The sequence below is a fragment of the Nuphar pumila genome, chromosome 8 (assembly GCF_984573655.1).
Source record: "Nuphar pumila chromosome 8, dmNupPumi1.hap1.1, whole genome shotgun sequence".
Taxonomy (NCBI): domain Eukaryota; kingdom Viridiplantae; phylum Streptophyta; class Magnoliopsida; order Nymphaeales; family Nymphaeaceae; genus Nuphar; species Nuphar pumila.
The window spans coordinates 123,007,613-123,015,997 of record NC_143256.1 but is presented as its reverse complement, the minus strand read 5'-3'; positions in this window follow the sequence as shown (position 1 = coordinate 123,015,997).

The window sequence follows — 8,385 nt, the reverse complement described above, 5'->3', positions numbered from 1 at the left end:
GTTTTGTAACCATTTGTGGGTTATAAAACGTGGTTAGGGTTGGGGTTACAGATACACGAAGTCGCTTGACTCTTGTGAACTTCATTTTCTCTCTCCCTACTGCTGTCTCTCTCTCTCGCTCTCTTGGGTTTCTCAGAAAGGGGTTTTCTACAACACCGGTTCAGAGAGGTTGTCTTCGAAGGATGATCTACCGTCGGAGTGCACCGATTCGGATCGTCAAGGCTATTGTATCTTGGGGGAAGGACGCCGAATCCTATTTGCTTCGTATGTGAGGGTGAATCTTCTCTAAGAGGAGTACTTTTATACGCCTTAGCCTGTTACATAATACTAACATGTTACTGTTGTTTTTATTATGCTCTATGCATCTGTTTGGTCATTTGCATTTGTCTGAATTTTGGTATAATGTGAAAATTGACATGTTTGCTCCTTGTTTATGTTTTGATCTACTGTTTATCATGATTATCGTGTTGATACCTATTCTGAATTTTATCATGATATTGATTGTGAAACGATTTGATCTGAAATTTGGTTCAACAGATATGGTGGGTACACGAATTCAAATTTGTATAGTGAAAAGTTCTTATCAAATCTGCTTTTTTACATGTAAATGGATTCGGATATTTGTCAAGTCCTGATATTCATTGGATTTAATAAAAAAAATCAAGATCATATTCACAACCGATTATAATTGAATATAGTTTTGGTTAGTGAAATTCAATTATAGAGAGACGTATTTGATCAGTTGCTCCCTAACTCTTATTAGCTATGTACATGAGCATGGTTTATAAAATGTCATATTAGACTTCGCTCGAACATAAGTTTTGATTAAAATCTGCAAATTTTCATTTAAAAACAAAAAAATTATCAATATAAGTAGGATATGGTTGACGCAAAAATTGGTTGGCCTTATGGTAGATGTGGTCAGACCTAAATCTAAACCCAATATTTATACCTTAGAGTGGGATCTGATCCCAAACTCACTTTGGGTCCAATGATGGCCCAACCGGTACATACCTAATGGTGATGCTAAGGGTGTGTTTGAATTGCCAGCACGCATTGACTGGAAGTGCCAGGACGTCCATGCACATCCACAAACAGGACAAGACGCATTGTCCTTTACTGTCCACATGCCTCAAAACAAATGTTTCTTTTTTGTTTTTTTAAAATCCGAAGTGTTTTGTCTGCGGCTGTTTAGTGGGGAAGCAGATCAGGTCATGTGGAACATGAGCGTTTTTGCTCATGCCGACATCGTGGCCGTCTGTTTGCATTTTGGATGAATGCCACGTGGTTTTGCTGAATTTTGAGCTTTTTTAAAATGCAAATCGGATGGCCACGATGTGGGCATGAGCAAAAAAGCTCATGTTCCGCATGACCTGATCTGCTTCCGTTTAGTGGGGGTCACAGAACAGTGGTGGATGCCAAATATAAGCTCGTGCAGAACACACCAATATTGCGTCTGCACACCCTGCATTTGTGTGAACGTGCGAACATGAATAGGGCTCATGCTTGGTGCGTGCCTCAGATGGTCTGGACAGCGATTCAAACACATCCTAAAGTTACAAACTGGTCGACACCTGACCAGGTCATGTGAGTGGTAGTGGGCACGGAGAAATGGTGCTGACCTCTTCATCTCAGGTTTGGTCCCAGTGGTGGTCTCTACAGGGGTTTGAGCATCATATTAGGTGACTCAATTCTTGAGGAGGGTTCCTCATCATTAAAAAAGAACCAAAAGTTACAGACTGGTCAGCCAAGTGACTCATAACCTGATAGTCGGGTGGGCTCAAGAGGGTTGGGTGGGGCCTTGGTTGCTATACGGGTAGTTATGGTTTGATTTTCATGGGTGTCATCCTCTACGCAATTCAATGCTTAGAATAGGCGGCGAAGGAAGTATTACAAGACTTATAAAAGGTATTTTACTGACGCAACAATGGGTTGCGCCAAAGATAAAGCGTGCCAGTGAAATAGATCTTTTCTGGCGCAATAAAACACTGTCCCCAAAAGATTTAGACTTTCACGGGCGCAGTCTTGCCTAGCGTTGCTGAAAATCGCCTTTCACCTGGGACAGGTCACTGAAAAGCGAATTTCACTGACGCCAGTGAAAATTCATACGGCGACTACCTTTTTTTCCTCTTCCTGTTTTCCCTCTTCCTTGTTTTCCCCTTTCCCATCGCACCCTCTCTCTCTGCCCCTCCCTCTTGCTTTCCACCTTGGTCGGACACCGTCGGAGGCCCAAGCCTGAGCTGAGTTCCGTCGAAGGAGCCGAGCACCGCCGGAGTCCCCAACCCTCGTAGGTGTGCCTCTCTCTCTCTCTCTGCAACCCTCTCTGCCGCTCTTCCCCACATCCAGCGGCCAATCATGTTGATTTATATCATTTGCGGAAGCTTCTCTCCTTTGCTTCGCGCTCCTCGACGACGATCGCCACCGGATCCTCAAGGTACCTCCTGATACTTGACTCACCTCTTGATCTGGAATGTGATTCGAGCGAGAAGATCTGCATTGATGAAAATTAGGGTTTTGGACGGAGAGGCGTTTCTTTTTTATTTGTTATTGGTCTAGACGTTGGAAAAAAGAAAGATCTAAATGCGATAAGAGCAACTCAAACGATTAGGATTTTCTTATTGCGGAAATTAGGGCTCGATTGAGGGGATTTTCTTTCACTTTTTCTTATTGCTGTTTTGTTACAGTGTTGATATCATATTTCAGAAAAGAATGTAGAAATTAAACCCTGGGCGTGAATATTTGCAGAGACCATCCATTGCCTTGAATTGCCAATTCATTTAAATTTAGGTTGTTATTCTCCTGGTTTATGTTCAATCTTCTTTTATGTTTATGTTCATTACCATGGCTTTTTTTTGTTTATGCTAATATTAAGTCATATTATATAATGACCACAGTATGAGAAAATTTCCTGGAATTATGTAATTTTCTCTGTTACGAGTACCCTAGGTATTGATTCAGTCTGTATTTGTGAACAGGGTGTCAAGGGATCAGGGTGTGGCTGTAAAAACACTCGACTTAATGACTGCTGATTTGATTATGTGACTCATGCTGCTAGTACCTTTTGATAGCTTACCAGAAAATTGTGAAATACCTTCTATACATTGGTGTAGCTACTATTTGGGTAGCTACTATTTTGTTCATCTGGCATATGAAATGACACTGGTGTAAGGTTAGTGAGGGGATCACGTGAAAGTGAGATCCCCTGGTTTTGCAAATAATTTGCAGTTATTTTTGGGGCTTTTTACCAAATATCAACAATGTTGCTTGTCTGTTTCTGTTGTATTGTAAAATGAGGAAGTCTGTTGTGTTCTTGTTTTAGACAAAAGGTGGTATATTTTTGCATTTAGTTTCTTCAGGTATTAAATTAGTGGATGATTGACACCATAATCTGTTCCAAATACATAGTGATGCCCCTCCTTGTTTCTTTCTATAGAGACTGGTGTCAGGGTTCACTGGACTGTTGTATATCTCACTGGAGGCTAGAGATACTTCCACCTGTATCTGAATTCTGTAACTGTTATGCACCATGTAGTTTTTATTATTTCATGAGCTCAGTGGAGCTTATAATGAGAGCTTTTTCCGGTTGTTTTGAAGTCTGGTTTAGAAGGTACAAAATCTTGTTATGTTTCTCATCATTTATTTCTATTAATTTGGCCTAATACTCTTCTGTATGTATATATCTCTGAGGTGCGATCTTTGCTTCTCTTATCTGGATCTTTCCTTCTCTCTTGAACTCCCCATTATAAGTGGTCTTTTATTTCTAGCCTGACATTCAATGGTCTCTTGTTTCACTAACTTGTAGGAATTAATCTTTCCCAAAACTACTCTCTTGACAATTCATGCATCATTATTCTTTGTATGTTGTCTATGCATAAATGCCAGATCTTTCCAAGAGTTTGCATTGCAATTCCAGACCATTTCAAAAAAGTTGAATTGCAGTCAACTTAAAGCATTGCAAAATGAAACAGAAATAGGTTAACTTGTTCTGCATAGGATAGTGGTCGAGACAGTTGCTAATGAAGTGAAATCTCAGGTTCTTTAGTCACAGCAATAATTATTAAAAAAAAACAATTTTAGATTCTTGCTAGAAAATTTACGAGTTCTTAGAATGCTGATTTCTTGCATTAATTTGTCAAAATAATACATGGCTTACAGTGAGTTTTCACTGAAACTTGTAAACTGAAGAATATCTAAACTCTTTTATTGCTTCCATGTAAAATTGCAAATAAAGTTCCTTTATTCTGATGAATGGCCGGCTTAGATTTTAGGTTTAGGTGATAGCTGGTTGTTTATCATAAGAGATCATGGGATTGAAGGAGACGTTCAAAAGCATGGATACTGATAATAGTGTCACCATCACTCTGGAAGAATTGGAACAGGGGTTAGCCAAACAAGGAACAAAGCTTTCTGAAGTAAAGTTAAACAGTTGTTGGAAGCTGTAAGTCTTCTCACAGTCATCAAACTTTACCATGCACATTCCCTTTGAGCATGTGGGCCTGTCATGCTTGTCCTGTTCTTCTGCATGTGTAAATTGAAGCCTGCCCATTCCACTTCATGCATGTTTGAAGGGGAGAACCAGTTGGGGACCAAATAGTTAAAAATAATAAGCATGTTATTATGGTCCGACCTCTTGATGAGGCTGTTAAAATGATTACAGGTAGATGCTGATGGCAACGGAATTAAAGCATTGAGAAAGTAGAATGTGCTCGAAATACCAAGATCCGTACCACTTGCATCTCTTTGTTCAACTGGTCAGGTCAAAGCTGCAACCCTTAGAAAGTAGTTAAAAAGTGTTTGGTTAGGGTGTGAGGAGGTGAAAATTGACAATGGAAATTTTTCACCTATGAAAAGTTCTCCGTGGCGGTTGGCACCTTGTGTGTTATGAGCAATGTAGTCAGTATCGGTACGTATCGGTAGAAAATTAATATGCTTCACCTCTAAATAGGCTATTTTTAATAAATATAAAAATTATTAAAAAAATAAAATTTTAATATTATTTTAATGATTTTAACATGTCACGTTATGATTGACACATAATATTTTTTTTGGCTAATACATAACGATTCACTTGAGTATCGGTATCGGCCAATACAGCTGAATCAGTGGCCAAACAATTCATGACCGATACAGATACTGACAATGACAACATTGGTTATGAGTAGGTGTGTCAACGGGTCACGTTTGGTTCAGACCCAAGTGGAACCAGACTTGGACTAGATTTTTGGGTATGGTATCAGGTCCTGACTCGGGTCTAATCGGGTCCACTATAAGAAAAACCATACCTGGTCCCGATAAAAACTACATGAACCAAACCTAGACCATACCCGGTAAGACCATATTTTTTATCATTTTTACATTAAAAATCCGTTGGTCTTTAATCGGACATTCGAGTCCGGACTTAGGTCTTAATCGGGTCTTCTTATTTATCACCATACCCTAACCCTATAGGGTTTGGTTAGGGTTGGGTCAGGGTAAATCAGGCCCGTTGACACCCCTAGTTATGAGAACGACATTCAATTCAATTCCATTAAGAGAGAGAGAGAGAGAGACTCATTCCATTCTATTCTGTTCAGACCGTTTTTTTTTTGAAAAACCGGTTCACTTAATGAACCGATTTTAGAATATTGCCAACATCATCTTCCCCCAAATGGGTAAAGCTTAACGTGCACCATTTGAGAATGAATGTTTGTTTTTTTTCACTTTGGAATTTGGATAACACGTGCAGTGTTAACGTGGACCATTTGAGAATGAATTTTTGTTCTTTTACATACCTGTAAAGATTAGGTTTCCTCTAAACTTGTGAGATTTCTTACTGTCCATAAGTTTTAGTAGAAATGTCAATTGAGATATGGTAGCTTAAGCTACATAATGGCAGCAACTTTGTTTTCTTTTCTGGGATTTAGTTAACCTACCGATCAGGCCGGGGTCTAATCCAAAGTCCACGGCCTGCCCATTAGGCCCGTGGGCCTAATTTGGGCCCAGTCAGGCTGGGTTGTAAGTCATCGTAAATTCACAACACTTCTCATTCATTTCCTTGAATTTATAGGTTTTTTTAAAGAAAATTTACAAACTGCAAATGAATAGATGGGATCCAAGATGTATCTATTTTTTGAGCAATATATTTTATTTGATTTCAATATATATAATGGAAACCTACAAAATACAAAACCTACTAAATGAAAAGTGATAGTGGATTTTCATGCATTTCTGGTGTTTTTTCTAAATTCTGACCGTATAGATGTGATCCATATGCTTGTTTTTGTAGGAATTGCTTCTTGAAACATTTGATTCTCATGCATGGATAGGTTTTTATAAGGTTTTAAAAATCAATATAGCCTATAATTTCATAAATTTTTGGGGCTCCAAATACCATTTTTTCCATTCAAAATGTATGATCCAAGTGTTTATTTTTTGTATATCAATTATGGTGATTATGAAGTTGCAATTTCGAAAAACAAATACCGAAAATCCACTATCTTGTTAGAAGGCATTTGTATGTCATGGAATGGGGGTGCTGCAGAACCCCCTTTAGTGGATTTATCAGCCGCAAAACTGGAATTGGACCTCCTCTCATGGGAACCGTTTCTGCAAAAAACTCACATCAAGCCTGTAAAATGGCATGTTCGTCGAAGGTTTTCTGCAAAAACGACACTTTTCACTGCCGTTTTAAATGGGTTAAATGAAATGTGCTAAATGAAATATGTTAAATGAAATATGTTAAATGAAACATGCTAAATAAGTTTTTTAGGGTTTTTTGTTTTATAATTCTGGTCGTACAAATGTGATCTATGTACTTGATTTTATAGGGATCAACTCTTGAAATGTTCAATTCCAACACATGGGTGAGTTTTTATAACATTAAAAAAAATAACGGTCCAAAATCTTTATAAATTTTTTAGGCTCTAACTATCATTTTTTCATAAAAAAAACACACGATCCAGGTGTAGATTCCTAGTAAATCGATCATGCCCAACACATTTATGGGTCAGAACTATATATATAAGGTTAGTCTACCATTAAACAAATTAAGTTTAATGTTAGACCCATTCCATCGAGTAAAATGACCAAATAACCTTACAACAATGGCACTTGAAAAATTGGTAAATGTAACGGCCCGACAGATTTCAACACAAAAATATCATAATTTTCTTTTTAAAGTTAACAAAATATTTATTTTATTTTATTTTATTTTTTCTAAAATATAATAATGCAACGGTCACATCAACAGACTCGTTCTAACCGTGTCAAGTATTAGACGGCCCACTTGAGCATAAGCGCGAGCGTGTCTTAGCCTCCTAGTACCAGATCTAGTATGGAACCATCGTTAATAAATTCAATTGAATCATTGCGTAAAAGAACTAAGTCTTTCATCATTGATATTGCCTTAACCGAAATAAATCTTAGGGAGTGAGTCTGTGCATGCACACCGACATTTAATAGTTTGATAGAATAAAGTTCGAGAATAAAGCATCCAAATGACAAAATCTTTAAGTTATTACTTATGTGAGAAAACACAGTTGAAAATATTGATTTTTGAAAATCAATTTTATAAACTGGATTCTTGGTTAAATCTCTCACGCACATTACATTTCAAAAATTACTATTACCACATATCATAAATAAAAATTGACTGAACATTAAATAATCTTATTTAAGTATTGAATCATTAAAGCAATCGTTCAAATAAATACTCAATTGAATAATCAATAATTATTAAATTTAAATGATACAAGAAGCCCTGGGATCATCGAAAACATCAGTATGCACAGTCTCTTCTAACATCCTGCACTCGTTCCACCAATCACATATCACCTGAGAAATATTTTATTTTGAAAGCATGAGACTTTGAAAAGTCTCAGTAAAATTCACACAGCTAATACAAGATACCATACATAAGGCTTGCATAATATGCATCAATAACTAAAGAAATACATTAACTATCAAATAGACAGATACACAATTTCACAAGATATTAATGCATTCAGGATTCATAAACCAGTATGAAATAATAATCTCAAGCATCTAAAACATTACTTTAAATGAAATCAAGATATTTATCAATAAGCATGAATCCACATGATGACAGAAACAGAAATAAAAATACAGTAAAGTAAAGTGAGCAAGTATTTTATGTTTCACTTGATTAATAAATGCATATTGGATATGTGTAGGACCACTACAAAATAGCCCAAACTACTTGACATGTTAATTATGCTTTGTATTTTAGTTTTTTGGAGTAGCCGCTAAGTCGTACTCCCCCAAGAGCGGAGTCAGACCGTGAGAGGTAGTGGCATGCTCCGAGAGAAATCTACATGAGATCATGGCTTCATGCCATCATGATGATCATGATCACTCACTTCGGTAGAAGTACCAGGGACATGCTCG